Below are 15,820 nucleotides of genomic sequence, written 5' to 3'. Positions count from 1 at the left end.
TGTGTGTGGATGTGTCCTGTAAGAAAGTAAATTGATGTGGGATGTGTGACGCACTGGCAGGGGAGGCGTGGCTTGGGCCATCTGCGGCTGCTCCACGTAGGGCTGGGCGATATGGCAAAAAATATTATCAAGATCTTCTTTTTCATATCAGTCGATATCGATATTTATCACAATATACATTCACATTTGCAAAAAAACATTTTTAATTTCCAAGTTGGCAGAAGAAAAGGAGAGAAAAAAACAAACTCTAAACAGTCAAAATAGTCTATACAAAACTGCATTGGGGGCCCAGAGACAGCCAAAGCAGTGGTGTCTGAGGGATCTTCTACTAAAATATTTTTATAGAGTTTATCAATCGAGTTCAGTTCGATATGAATGTTAAAAGATGATCTGTTCATTTTGAATCATAATGACAGCATATTGTTTTTTTTATATTCAAATTATTTTCATATTTCATTACATTCAGATACACAAGTATGGGGGCATAGAAGCCCTTGTGACTGAGGAATGATACTGTATGGGGGTTCAGGGGTATCTCCTCAGAGAAAATTTTGTGAGAAAGACTAGACTACAAACTAGTAATTTTAATGTCTTTCATCCTTGTCAGAGATAATGATATCTGAATAATTTCAGAAAACTAGAACAGAAATCTATTGTTTATTATTAAAGGCTTGTAACATGCATATTAATAAAACTAAATTTAGAAAGAAAGAAACATTATGGTCTAAAGGAGCTCTGGAACCGTGTTAACTTAAGCGGCGCCTCATGTCTACTCACATGCGGGGAAAAGAGGAAACACGTGAAGAGCGGGACAGGGCATAAATGAAGCGTGTTCAGTGCTAGAGAAAAATATTTAAGAATACAGCGTAGAAAGATAAGATATGATGTAACCAGCACTGTTGTTTTGTCGTGCTGCTCACTAGAGACTATGAGAGGGCGCAACCGTCGTCATGATGTCTTGTAGTCCGGATGGAATCAATCCGGGGTCCAGACCCAGAACGCGGTGACTGGCGAAGCGGGGACATTAGCAACTTCATACAGTCTGAGGATGCGTTTCCACTGACGCGGAAGAAATCCGCTCAAAGCCACTCCCAACACTAGGGAAAAGCTTGCCCCGCGCTTCTACAATCCACCTCGCGAGCGTGGCGCTCGGCTTCCATTGGAAGGAATTGAAAGCACACCTTCGCTCACCACACACCAGTGGAAACATACGATAAGCCGAACTGCTTGCATTTTTAGCAACACGCACCTGATCGTCTAGATGTAGAACAGAGGCTAAATATCGAAAATTACTCAAAAGCTTATCATCAATATCATGGAGTTTATCGCGATAAATAACGAGACGTTTTATCGCCCAGCCCTAGCTCCACATCACACTGCAGCTGGGGAAGGGGAGGTGTCATCCTCCCCCGCCCTTAGGAATTCCAGGCAAGGGATTTCCCGCTAGAGCAGCTGTGAGACGAAATCCTGCGACACGCCTTTGACCTAGTGATTGCGATTGATGGTCAATGGCTCCAACCGTCGCATCGCACTCTCATATCCATACTTTTCAATTATAAAAGATCGGTTATATAGAGTGACACAGGACACTCGCACGCAAGAAAATACAACCCAGTTGTTGGTACCAAAGAGCCGTCGGGAAATGTTATTCCAGGCGGCTCATCATAATCCGATGGCAGGTCACTTGGGACAGGGGAAAACACTAAGCCGTCTCATGGCCCGTTTTTATTGGACGGGCATTCATGGGGATGATCGCCAGTTGTGTGTGGCATGCCGTGAATGTCAGCTGTTGAATCTGCCGGCCACCCCAAAAGCGCCATTGTGTCCTCTTCCATTGATCGAGGTTCCTTTTGAGCGAATTGGCATGGCCCTCGTGGGGCCATTAGAACGGACGGATAAGTGGCTTGAACCTCTGTTATTTGCAGTGCGAGAGGCACCACAAGCCTCCACTGGGTTTTCCCCATTTGAAATGTTATATGGGCATAAGCCCTGTGGCGTGTTAGACGTCATGAAGGAAAATTGGGAGGAGGGACCTTGGCTGTATAACAGGGGAGCTTGGCTATGGGAGTTTGCACAGTACTTGTAACAAAGTATATGTATTACTGCCCACAACGAGCTCAAAATTACTCTAAGTGGCAAGGGCCCTTTGAGGTCACACGGCGAGTTGGGTAAGTCGATTATGAGGTGGTGCATACGGATAGGGGCAGGGCATATCAGATTTACTATCTCAACCTACTAAAACCATGGAGAGAGGCAGTACCAGTTTCCTTGGTGACGTTAGTTCCGGAGAGGGAGGAGCTCGGACCAGAGGTGAATCTAAAAGCCAATCACTTCACCCCGGTCCCTTGTGGAAACCACCTCTCGCAATCACAACGTACGGAGGTTGTCAGGTTGCAAAAGAATTTCTCTGATGTATTCTTGCCTCTCCCCGACTGCACTAATCTCATAAAACACCACATCGAGACAACCCCCGGGGTAGTGGTATGTAGTCGTCCATATCGCTTACCCAAACACATGAAACAGGTAGTACGGGAAGAAATAAAGGCCATGCTCGATATGGGGGTAACAGAAGAATCCCACAGTGATTCTGCCAGCCCGGTGGTTCTTGTACCTAAGAGCGATGGCTCTGTCCGGTTGTGTGTGGATTATAGTAAAGTCAACACGGTGTCGAAATTTGACATGTATCCAATGCCTCGTATCGGTGAACTGCTCAATCGGTTGGGCATGGCTCGCTTTTATTCGACGCTGGATTTAACAAAGGATTATTGGCAGATCCCCTTAACGCTGAAGTCCCGTGAGAAAACATCCTTCTCCACACCAGTTGGGTTACACCAATCTGTGACCCTTCCATTCTATTTGTTTGAGACCCCGGCTACGTTTCAGCATCTTATGGACAGAGTCCTCAGACCGCACGCTGCGTCTGGGGGCAGTTCTGAGGTCGCTGCTGCGAGCAGGGCTCAAGCAGACCCGAAGAAGTGCGCAATTGGACGGGTGGAGGTACAGTATCAGGTGTTCCACTTGGGTCATGGGCAAGTGCGGCCCCAAATTGGCTATTATTGAAGGTTTGTGCCTAACTATTCGGATGTCACCAGTCCGCTGACTGATCTCACTAAAAAGGGAGCTCCAGATCCGGTCCAGTGGACGGAGCCGTGCCAACAAGCATTCACAGAGGTTAAAGCTGCACTTTGTAGTGCGCTGCTTCTGCATTCCCCTAACTTCTCTCTCCCTTTTGTTTTGCAAATAGACGCATCGGACTGGGGACTGGGTGCTGTACTGTCCCAGGTGGAGGGGGAAGAGCGTCCGGTGCTGTACATTAGTTGAAAGCTCTCTATGAGAGAGACTAACTACAGCACCATAGAGAAGGAGTGCTTGGCCATCAAGTGGGCGGTCCCCACTCTCTGCTACCATTTGGTGGGATGGGTATTCACCCTCTGTTTGGACCATGCCCCACTCCAGTGGCTCCACCGCATGAAGGATGCCAACGCCTGGATCATCCAGGCTGTTTCCCCAACCTGAGTCGGGCGGTGGGGTTATGTGTGGGCAAGGTCATGGCCAAGCGTTCATCTGGGCAGAGAGGAAGCGGTAAGGGTTTTCACCTGAGATGAATTGCTGCTAATTGTGATTTCTATGTTCACAGTGAGAGGCGGGGAGATAAGAGGCTATCCAAAACCCTCAGAGAGAGAGCGCGAGAGCTTCACACACCCCGAGAGAGTGTTGTTCAAATGAACAGTGTTTGAGTGTGTCACTGGAAAGTGTTGTTTGAGTTTTGTAAAATATAATACCTTTTTGAGTTGGATCCGTCGCCTCCCACTTCCTCCTTTCCCTCCTCTATGAATGAACCTTACTACAGTCTCCTTTAGGGTACCACCTTAGTGACAGCACTTGTACCTTAAACAATACCTTTTTTTTCTGAGAGTGTAGAGGATTTTGAAGAAGCTGATGTTGATAGAAAGATCAAGCAATTGGGTCTTTAAACCAAATCATTCTCCTGCAACTTTCATCATGTCCATAACAGACAGGACTATCAGGCACCCATCTGACACTAAGAAGTAAAACACAGTAAAAATAAGAATTTGTGCATGTTTCCTCTTATTAAAAAACATATTCATGGCACATATCATTTTCCATGTCAACTTCTATTTAATAACAGCATCCAACAGGCTCTTGCAAAACAATGAAATCTTCCAGAGTTGCACTAAACAAAGCTGAATTTAGTTCAGTTAGATCCCCATAGGGAATAACAGGAAATAACATGACTCATGGTGCTCTGGTCACTTCTTTTATATGTGCTGCATCCTGACAATAACATTAAACATTTTCAGGAGGACCAGCAGAGTCTGAGCAAGTTGCAGTAGTGACTTTTAACCAGAGAGTTCACTACTCTTCTGCTCCAACAGATGGAATGGAGTGGCTCAGAGCATGCACACATGTTAGAAGATAAATGTAAATTAAGAGGCCAAGCATTGCCTGGTGTGTTTTCTCTTGGTAAAATCATTCATCCATACCCAAGACAGGCTGAAAGATTGATTCAAATTAACATGAGCTTCTTATAGCAAATAAGCTACATCAGCTCTGTTCCAAAACCTAGTGAACAGCCTCACTACCTACTGACTAAAAAGGCAGCTGCCTTCTGGAACATCACAACCAATATGGAACGCTCCAAATTGGCAGTGGCTCCAAGCATTAAACAAATAACAGTCCGAACAGCAGACTCGAATTCACAATTGATTCCAATGAAGTTATACACTAGCGTGTTGCTAAGCTAACATCATGAAACTCTAAGCATAAAAATACATATCACACACAAATATTGGGTAAAATTATCATTTTAATTAAACTTAACTATTTAGCGATACTTTTCAGAATTTCATAAAATAGAAGTATATTTGCAGACAAAAAAATTCTCTCGCTTTGACCACCATCATGCATTTATTTTTTCACTGAGCTCAGCGCAATGCATTCTGGAATTTGGCCAAAACAGGGTATCTTAGGATGGCATAATTAAGGTGCCTACTTCTACAAACAGCTTTCGTGTTGAGAATGTGCCTATGATGCCTTAAAATGCTGCCTCCAGGAAGCTCACTTGGTTTTGGAACAGAGCAATCATGTTTATCCTGACATCTCTCTATTTACAGAAAAAAAAAACTTGGAAGAAATGAGGAGGAAATTAGGGAATTAATTTGGAAAAGAATATATGTCAAAGGATAGCAGTGTTTATAAGATTCCGCGCGCACACACACAGTTGAAATATTCCTGGGGTGAGATGAATGTTGTAATTTTAATCAAACAAACAAGCCTCACTTCTTCCAACTCTTCCCCCTCTCCTTTGTTTACATTCTGTAAAACTCCACAAAACCACACAGCAAGAACAGACAATATGCTATACTGTACAAAAGGCTGCACATTTGTTGAGACCTGTCACCTCCACATGTAAAACTGCATCTCTACACATGCATCATCACCTTGTAAAATAACGGTTCAGCTGTATTCTGCCCTTGTGTAGTAACCAACTGAATAAATCACAGACATTCAAGAGTCCTCCCTCTTATACAAACTCACACCCCCACACACTCATATGCTGTTTTTACAGTCCATCCTGACCACACACACATTCAGACTCCCCCGTCTTCTGTTGCTATGGAGACAGGCCTGTACTCCACATTCCTGGGATATTTCAGGAATAGGAAGTGTGAGAATTCTTCAGATTTTCTGTGATGAATCACTTGCTCTAGGAAGCGAAGGTGAGCACAGATATTTATCAATTCACCGGGCCTTCAAAACAGCCCCAAGCCTCAGTTTAACCAAAGCTTGGATGAAAAATGCTACAATGAGAGAAAATACTGTATAAATATTTACGATGGTAACCCAGTTTCCACTAAAATAGCAGTTAATACAGTTAGCTACTCTAAAACCATAATAAATTAATATGGGATCACCAAACAGTTTAAGAAACTTTCAGAATCTTTACACTTTACATGCAAAACGGTTTATTGCAGAGTTTCTGCAGAAAGCAGCGTTCTGAAACATCATGTAAACGAGAATGATGATTTCCTTATGCTGCTTAAGGGATTAAGAGAAAGCAGTTTAACACAACTAGGCTTCTACCGGAGAACGCAGCTTAAGTAGCCATGTAAACTCATAAGTGCCGTTCTAACAGGATTCTGAAGATTACGCATGTACACTGGCGGCCAAAAGTTTGGAATATAGTACAGATTTTGCTGTTTCGGAAGGAAATTGGTACTTTAATTCACCAAAGTGGCATTCAAGTGATCACAAAGTATAGTCAGGACATTACTGATGTAAAATACAGCACCATCACTATTTGAAAAAAGTAATTCTTGATCAAATCTAGACAGGCCCCATTTCCAGCAGCCAACACTCCAACACCTTATCCTTGAGTAATCATGCTAAATTGCTAATTTGGTACTAGAAAATCACTTGCCATTATATCAAACACTGCTGAAAGCTATTTGGTTCATTAAATGAAGCGTAACATTGTCTTTGTGTTTGTTTTTGAGTTGCCACAGTATGCAAGTCGTAAGGTCAATATTAGGTCAAAAATGGCAAAAAAGAAACAGCTTTCTCTAGAAACTCATCAGTCAATCATTGTTTTGAGGAATAAAGGCTATACAATGCTTGAAATTTGCCAAAAAAAAAAAAAAACAAAAAAAAAAAAACTGAGGATTTCATACAAAGGTGTACACTACAGTCTTCAAAGACAAAGGACAACTGGCTCTAACAAGGACAGAAAGAGATGTGGAAGGCCAGATGTACAACTAAACAAGAGGATAAGTACATCAGAGTCTCTAGTTTGAGAAATAGATGCCTCACATGTCCTCAGCTGACAGCTTCATTGAATTCTACCCGCTCAACACCAGTTTCATGTACAACAGTAAAGAGAAGAGTCATGGATGCAGGCCTTATGGGAAGAATTGCAAAGAAAAAGCCACTTTTGAAACAGAAAAACAAAAAGAAAAGGTTAGAGTGGGCAAAGAAACACAGACATTGGACAACAGATAATTGGAAAAGAGTGTTATGGATCTTAACCCCATTGAGCTTTTGTGGGATCAGCTAGAATGTAAGATGCGTGAGAAGTAGAGCCTGACCGATATGGGATTTTTGAGACCGATACCGATTTTAGAGGGGGGAAATTCACCGATTACTGATATGGTGGCCGATATAGTTAATTTTTGAGCTGGAATGAAAACAGACCTTTTCTATGTGGATTTTTCCACCGATATGACTATGCAAAGGTACTCTGAATGCTGCTTTCTTAAACATTTTTTATCAAAGAATATTTGACATTATTATTATACATTGTCAACAAATTCTAGAAATGACCTCACTGAGAAAATAAGAATAAATCAAAATACAATAAATAGCTTAATAAACATCAGTACTGTTTAGTATCAGTCAAATGCTGACCATTTAAATAATAAAAATAAAATAAATAGCTTAATAAACATCAGTATTGTTGAGTATCAGTCAAATGCTGACCATTTAAATAAACAAATAAAAATAAAATAAATAGCCAAATAAACATCAGTACAGTATGTTCAGTATCAGTCAAATGCTGACCATTAAAGAATAAATAAAAATAAATAGCTAAATAAACATCAGTACTGTTTAGTATCAGTCAAATGCTGACCATTTAAATAAAGAATAAATAAAAATAAATAGCTAAATAAACATCAGTACTGTTTAGTATCAGTCAAATGCTGACCATTTAAATAAAGAATAAATACAAATAAAATAAATTGCTAAATAAACATCAGTATTACTGTTTAGTATCAGTCAAATGCTGACTATATTAATATTGCCGAGTCAAGAGAAAAACAGTGGTGTTACACCATTTTCCGCTATACAAATTCAGGGGAAACTTTCAACAGTGGAAAGGCTTAGGGTTAGGTTAGGGTTAAACTTTTAAATATTACATTATATAAATGCAACAACTGGAATTGTTCGGTTGAAGGGGGTACCAAACTGTGAATCCTGAACAAAACAGTTTGGTGAATAAATGTTTACTCATTAGCTTCCACTCAGCTGACAACAATGAAAGTAGCTACGTGATTAGCTAGTTAGATATTAGCTCGTTGGCACGGAGACTAAAAGACGGACGTTGTTTATTTTACTTTCCAGCATTGTCTCACCAACTAGGTAGTAACATAGCGTGACGCAACGAACCGTTGTCTGCTGAGCTGCAAAAAGATGCTCTGATGTTTACCTTTCAATCTGCTACTTTACTGACTGCACTGACAAACTATAGCTTGGGGAGTAAAGTGGGAAAAGCGCATACACTAAACACTTGCGTATATGCACTTGCACACTGGGGGAATCCCAGAGTTTTACGTAAGAGGGAAACCCTCTATTGCAGTGCAATTCCACTGCAGGCCACGATGGACAGTTAAGGAAACAAACACAGCACCAACTATGAATATCTGGAATTAAAGCAAAGCAACAGAGAATAAATAGCAAAGTCTTCCTCGGATGCCATGTTTGTTTTTACACAAGCATCACTGGGAAATTATGTTGCAGTGGAGAAAGCTGCTTACTGACTGAGCCTCATGTATACAGGAGTAAAGAGTATCGCTTATACCAGCGGTACTTAATAGGCGGACTCCGGTTTGGGTTCATACCAGAGGACAATTAAATCTGGACCAAGCTCTGAATCTTTGTGCTAGTTATCTGATACCCGGCTAAGTGATTGTGTAAGCATACATGTATGCGTGTTGAGCGGTAATAAATAGTGTTCAGCGCTAGAGAGAAATAATTCTCTCTGGAGCGTGAATAAAGCACATCCAGCACTACTTTCTTTATTCCCGCTCCGCACGCGTTGCCTCTCTCCCTGCTATAGACATGAGGTGCCGCATAAAGCCTGATTTACTGTATGTACAAGTTGCAGGTGTGGTTATTTTAACAACAGTAGCGGAGCCGGAGACACCATCACAGATACTGGCATCTTTCGCTTGAACACGCTGCAGAAAACAAAGTGAAACTATCTTCATCAATCTGATACCATGTAATTCAGACAGTTCAGCTAAGCCAGGTTTGTGTCAGGACAAGTTAACGTGGCCCCTTCAGACTATAACGTTTATCCCGTCTAAATTTTTCTTTATTAATCGGCATGTTATCAGCCTTTCATAATAAACAGATTTTTGTTCTAATTGTGTGAAAGTTAATAAAAAAATAAAAATGAAAAAAAAAAAAAAAACACTTATTTATACTTAAATTAAGCAAGCAGCTATTTAGTGCTTCACTGTTATGTAAATTTTGTTTGTTGTTAGTAAATTCTCACTTTAAGGAAAATATAAAAATGGTCCATTCAGACTTTTACATTTGTAAAAATTTTCTCTCAGGGGGACACACCTGAACCCCCATACAGTATTTTTTGTCTGTCAAAAGGCCTTATATGTCTCATACATTGGTATAAATTATGAAGGTAAATATATTTCAACACAAAAACTGGACTGCTGTCATTCAGCTTCAGAACAAACTGTTGATCTTATCATTTTCATATCCAAGTCTTGATGAAATATTTTAATCTTTTGGTAGAAAAGATCTCTCAGACCCCACTACTTTGGCTATCTCTGGGCCCCCAATGTCCTCATCCCTGCCCAGTTTTGAAGAGACTGGTTAGGTAAATTTTTTTTTTTTGTTTTTACAAAGAACTAATCACTGCCAACGTGGCAAGTTATAAAAACTATTAAAAAAAGATACATAATTTCCTAGCCATATAACTACTGACACCATGTAAGCTACATATTATTATCCGGACCTTTGCTGGGAAAAAAAATTTAGAGGCCAGACCTCTTGGAACTTTAATTGAGTACCCCTGGCTTATACAGTTCATGTAAACGGGAACGCCCTGGGCAGCTGTTTCTGTGCAGGTAATGGGCATACAAGTACAGCTCATATACTTGAATCGGAAAAGACAAACTGTTTGTCAAGGTTACATTTCAATATTTCCAGCTAATGCAAAAATGTGTTTTAGATGCAAACAAACAGGTGGTGCTTCTATCAAAAAAGGTGTTTGGCTCTCTCTCCTTCATAATGCACAATTTCTCCCATAAATTTTCTATGAGTGGTCCATCTCCTCCTTATGGGACCTTCAGACTGAACGCATTCTTGCATTTAAAACACCTAGATGCAGTGCAACGAAGGGAACAGAATGCACATGTCTCAAGACACATTTTCAAAAAAAGATTAAAAATTCTGACATGATTAAACACTACGACACTGCGCAATGGTCAAAGATGGCCGTTTAACACATTAAAAAACAATGGCCCCTTAAACAGTAATTTCCATCCACGTTTTACATAACTTGCTTTTTTTTTTTTTTTTTACCTTTCCTCAGTTGATACTTTTCTACATTTCTCTCTCATTTCATCATCCTAAAAATCCTCATCATCTTCACACAAACATCCTCACTAACTCGAGATATACAGCTGCAAAAGATGCACACTTTTAAATCTGTGGAGTGCAAATCAGTTGATTTTAGAGGGCAAACATCTTTGCATGTCATATCCATCTGTTTTTTCCATGTGCATTCACACTGCCAGGGAGCATTTGATGTTGCTCTCTCATCTGTATGCTCCCCTGCCAGCTCTCTGAGGTCAGGTCCCCTAATAACAGGGTATAGAAAACCAGAAGCTCACGCAACACACAAAAGAACCTCAAAGAGACTGAGGGCAAAAAAAGACAAGAAACATACAACCAGTCATAATTCAAAACAAATGTGTCTAATAATTAAATTCTAAATGGGAGTAAGGGTAAATATTACTAGACATCCCTTCCACGACATCCAAGCTGGCATTTCATGAGAACCTGTGAACATCCCCTGACTGACTGGATGATTTCTGACAGACATTTGGAAGTTATGCAATAGGCTAATATTAGACAATAGCTAAGATAAAGATGACCGTCAGCAGCAACATGTGACGAGACATTTTGACAGCGCAAAGTAAAATGTGCGTTGCAATGAAAATTGTGCTCCACATAACACCTAGATTTAAGAATAGAGGTAGACCGATATATCGGTGCCGATAAATGCTGTTTGGAAATATCGTTATCTGCAAAAATCTGTGTGGATAGTTGCCGATAGTTTTTTCATAAGTTCAAAATAAGAGTCCCCACTGTACTGTAGGCTTGTTTATACTTAGAAGTCCCATGTTATGCACCAAATCTTAATTTTTCTGGTTATTTTTGGGATTTTGGATGAACAAACTGCATCTGAGATTTTAATCCTTTAGGACTATATGTCTGTTCCCATCATAGTAAGGAAAGAATATGTTTTTTTTTTTTTTTTTTTTACATTCTAAAAATCGATTTTAAAAATGATCAGCCAATTAATCATTTTCGGCCTTTCCCACCACCTTAGTTATCATTAAAATCCACTATCGGTAGACTTGTTATTAAGATGTGTTTTGGGTGAAGTGTTTGAAAAAGGATTGCACTAAAGACAGGTGTAAAAACATGCAAAATGTTTGAGATTTGTCCACTTCAACCACATTCTGGGGTATTTCTCTTCATGTCTTTAATTCTTTAAATCTGACCTCTTTACTAGCTACATGGTTCATCAATTTTAATGACTCTGAAAGCAGCACTCTTTATTTCAGAAACTTAACAACTTCAGTCACTGTTTCCCCAACTGAGCAATTTGAGTTCCTGACCTACAACACAAGCTGATCAGGGTCCCTCTTCTCTAGACCACCCAACAAACAGAGCTTTTCCGTTTCAGGCTGGCCCCTCAAACCACTCCAACAATATGTCATATGTGCTGTTCCTTCCTCATTTGATTCCTGTCTTCATCCTCAAATCTTCATTTAATTCTTTTTCTGGCAACCTTATCACCATACTATGGCCTGTCCCTCACGCTCTCCTCCTCCCACCCAATTCTTGCCATGTCCTCCTAAATCATGTCTATGTGGTGTACAGTACCAAAAAGAACTGGGAATCATTAATGCTTGCAGATCATCTAGTCTCTGTCAAATGGTTTGAGGCCCATATAGGGCTATGGTGAGGAAAGGTAAAAACACCTTTTAAACATCTTTACTTTGAAATAATAATGATAATTTGGAAAGAGAGGCTAATGAGCCAAAATGACTGCTCCTCTCTAAAGCCTTTCCAGGCCAAACATAAAAATATCAGTCAGCAGACTGACTTGGTTTCAGACTCAGACTGACTGAGTTTTCCATTACTTTAATTCCTGAGCCTCCGCTAAGCTGGGCTAGCCGTTGACATTATGACCATTATGAAAAAAAAAAAAAAAAAAAAAGTGCGGCTGGGAGGGGACTAAACACATTTTTAAAAGAGTAACACGAGTGCCTGCACTAAGTCTTAATCCAAAGCTGCACATACTGTAATCTTGTGAGCCAAAACACTTAAGTACCTTATGTTGTACTATCCCTCTCCTTTCCCTCTTGTCTTAATTTCACAGAGGATGCACTGTCCACACCAAAAGTAGGTCCTGTAAATGTTCAAAATACTTTGCGGTTCTGTGAGTTTAAAACTGTGTGAATTGCACATCATGTGCAATGTACACATTTATGCAATGTGTTCATTTTTAGGAAATTAAGCCACACTTACAATATATTAATTCTATTGTCTAGATAAGAAAATATCTAACCAAGTAGCATCTGGTGGGGAAAAATGTGCTAGACCTTTTCTCTAGACTAACTTTACTATTATTTGCCATTTTTGCCCTTACTTTTAAACAACTGGTCCAAAGGTGATTCTCTGGTCCAAAGTCAGTTCTCCATAAGTTCATACAAGTGTTATAGCAGAGTCACCACAGGTTAGGTCATCACATTTATGGACATTTTCCACTATGTATGACAACCAAAAAGTTGCTGGCTTCAAGTGCACCTGGGAAGCTCTTATGTCCGAAGTAGGCATTTATTATTACGATATATCAAGCATTCAAGTCAAAAAAAGGAAGAAGCCAAACTAGGTTAAAACAAATACACAATGAATGACGGTAAAGCTTTTTTCAGTTGTACCGGAAAATAAGCAAAATGCGTGACTTCTCACACAACCTATGTGATTTATTAATGCATGGTATCTAGCAAATTATTAATTATTTTGCATAAAACATAAAAAAATTATATTATTGATATAAAGTACTCAAATTGAAATAATTCTGCAAAATCATTGCTTTCCATCATTAATGTGGACACATCCCTTCCAATGTCGCAACTCGGGTATCATCTAGAACGGTGATTTGCAAACAGGGGTATGCGTACCTGTGACGAGGAGGAGGGCGTGACTGGGCACGGCCAGCACGGAGTCAACTAATCAGTGGGAGAGAGAGATAAAGGGGAGCCAGGACGCCAGTTAGAGAGAGAGAGAGACAGAGAGAGAGACACGCGGCCGCTGTGTGTGTGTTTGTTTTAAGTTCATTTCTGTCATTAAAGTTTACTTTGACTGTTCTAGGGACAGAAAGGAGTCTGGACCCAGAAGACCTGAGCGAGCAGATTGGGTTCTAGGGGAGAAGCAATTCACTAAAATAGTGAGATTTAAATACAGATTTAATATGAGCTTCAAAAGTGAGGGAGGGATCAAATATGATACCTAAAGTTTTTTACAGTATTAGATGGTTTAATGAAAGTGCCATCAATATCACATCTAAAGTCATAAAGACGAGACCCCTGCAATCCATTTGTGATTGATTTTTGTAATACACTTTCTGTTCTTTACAGTCAGCTGTTGATAAAAAAAACTTCAAACAAAAGAAACATTTCATTCTAATGAAGTTGTGCTACTTGACTCATTATTATGCACTCAACCAAAACAAAATGGCAAAATGACGGTTTTCTGAAAGAGACAGTACACAGTACCATTTTAACACTTGCTCTAAATATCAATGTAAAGAGCTGTAAATAGTGAAAAAATGATGCACGTAAACTAATATATCTACCAAAATGATGAAAAACTAATGATAAAAATAACATTTGAAAAATTACTATTTCGAAATTTACAAAGTTAGAAGGTCCCCTGTATACAACCTCAACTCAGAAAAAGTTGGGACAGTATGGAAAATGCTAATAAAAACAAAAAGAAGTGATTTGTAAATTCTATTCACCCCGTGTTATATTGAAAGCACTACAACACCACATTATGTGAATCTAATTGTTTTTTTTTTTTTTAAATATACACATTTAAAATCAGATGAATGCAACACACTCCAAAAAATGTTGGGACAGTTGACAGTTTAACACTGTCACATTACAATTTTTTCCTAATAACACAAAGGAATAGTTCTCCCAAAAATCAAAATTCTCTCATTATTCACTTACCCTGATGCCATCCCAGATGTGAATGACTGTCTTTCTTCAGCAGAACAAAGATGTTTGAATGAAGATAGAGCTCTGTCAGGTCCTTATAATGCAAGTAAACAGGTACCAGCACTTTGATGGTCCAAAAGACACATTTAGGCAGCATAAAAGTAATCCACATGACTCCAGTCGATCAATGAATGTCTTCTGAAGCAAATCAATACATTTGTGAAAATATAAATTGTTATTCACTTTTTTAAAGCACTTCCTGCCAGCAGTTGACACATCACGAAGCTGTCGCATGATGCAAGTGCGTCGGCGAGTTCACGCAAGATTTCGGAAGCGGCGCTTATTTACAACAGAAGAACGAACGTCATGTAAGAGTTCGACCATTTCAAACAGCACACTTCAGAAGACATTCATTGATCGACTGGAGTAACATGGATTACTTTTATGCTGCCTTAATGTGACTTTTGGACCATCAAAGTGTTGGCACCCGTGTACTTGCATTATAAGGACCTGACAGAGCTCTATCTTCTAAAAACCTTCATTTGTGTTCTGCTGAAGAAAACAGTCATACACATCTGGTATGGCATCAAGGTATGTGAATAATGAAAGAATTTTCATTTTTGGGTGAACTATTCCTTTAAGCATTTGGGCACTGAAGACACAAGTTTGTTTAGCAAGCAGAATCTTCCCCCATTCATCTATTATGTAGGTCTTCAGCTGCCCAATATTAAGGGACTTTCATTGCCTTCATTGTATTTTGCACTTCATAATGTGCCAAACAATCTCAATTGGAAACAGGCCAGGACTGCAGGTAGGCCTATCTAGCACCCACATTCTCGGCTTATGCAGCCATGCACTTGTAATCCAGGCAGTATGTGGTTTGGCATTGTCAATGCAGGGATGTCCCAGGAAAAAATGGTGTCTGGATGGCAGCATATGTTGCTCCAAAATTTGTAAATATCTTTCTTCATTAATGATGCCCTCACAAATGTGCAAGTTGAAGACCAACATAATGGATGAAAACTGTGCTTGCTACTTGTGTCTTCAGTGCCCAAACGCTTAACACCATAAGTGTTATTAGAAGAAATGTGAACCCTCAACTGTCCCAACTTTTTTGAAGCGTGTTGCAATCTTCAGATTTTAAATCAGACTCTTATTTTGAACATTATATCAATTTAAAGCCTAACAACTTTTTATGTAATAAATTTAGCTTTAAAAGTGCAGTTGTGCAATGTTTCTGTAGGTTAAATTCCACTTGATTTGATTTTTTGTTAATGAAACAACATCTATACATATTCATGTGGCTTTGAAGCATTCAAATACTTGTTGGGGTCACTTTTTTGGAGTTTATTGTTTATGTTGAGGAGATCCAGGTGCACCCTCTATATTCTGACTCACTTCTGTGTTCCACAACCAAAGCACTGTAAACTCTGATTCAGGCCTATCTTGTTTGGACAGTGATCTCCTGTGACTGTTATGTCAGGACAGCCTCGAGCACATGTTCGGATATCAGTTGGTCATGTGGTTTGTGGGTACAG

The 15,820-nt window shown here is 39.7% G+C and overlaps 1 protein-coding gene across 7 annotated transcripts in view; it reads right to left on the bottom strand.

Moving 5' to 3' along the window:
- The window catches only part of trioa (trio Rho guanine nucleotide exchange factor a), a 183,684-nt gene that overhangs the window by 125,855 nt on the left and 42,009 nt on the right, over positions 1 to 15,820 (bottom strand). Inside the window, exon 3 of one of the 7 annotated variants that reach the window (XM_051664233.1) lies at positions 3,783 to 4,042. The exons of the other annotated variants lie outside the window; for them this stretch is intronic. The gene's annotated coding sequence lies outside the window, so the exon portion shown is untranslated. The remainder of the gene's footprint in view (positions 1 to 3,782; positions 4,043 to 15,820) is intronic. 7 annotated transcript variants of the gene reach the window in all.

The sequence above is a fragment of the Myxocyprinus asiaticus genome, chromosome 30, assembly GCF_019703515.2.
Source record: "Myxocyprinus asiaticus isolate MX2 ecotype Aquarium Trade chromosome 30, UBuf_Myxa_2, whole genome shotgun sequence".
NCBI lineage: Eukaryota > Metazoa > Chordata > Actinopteri > Cypriniformes > Catostomidae > Myxocyprinus > Myxocyprinus asiaticus.
This window is presented reverse-complemented; position numbering and strand designations above follow the sequence as displayed.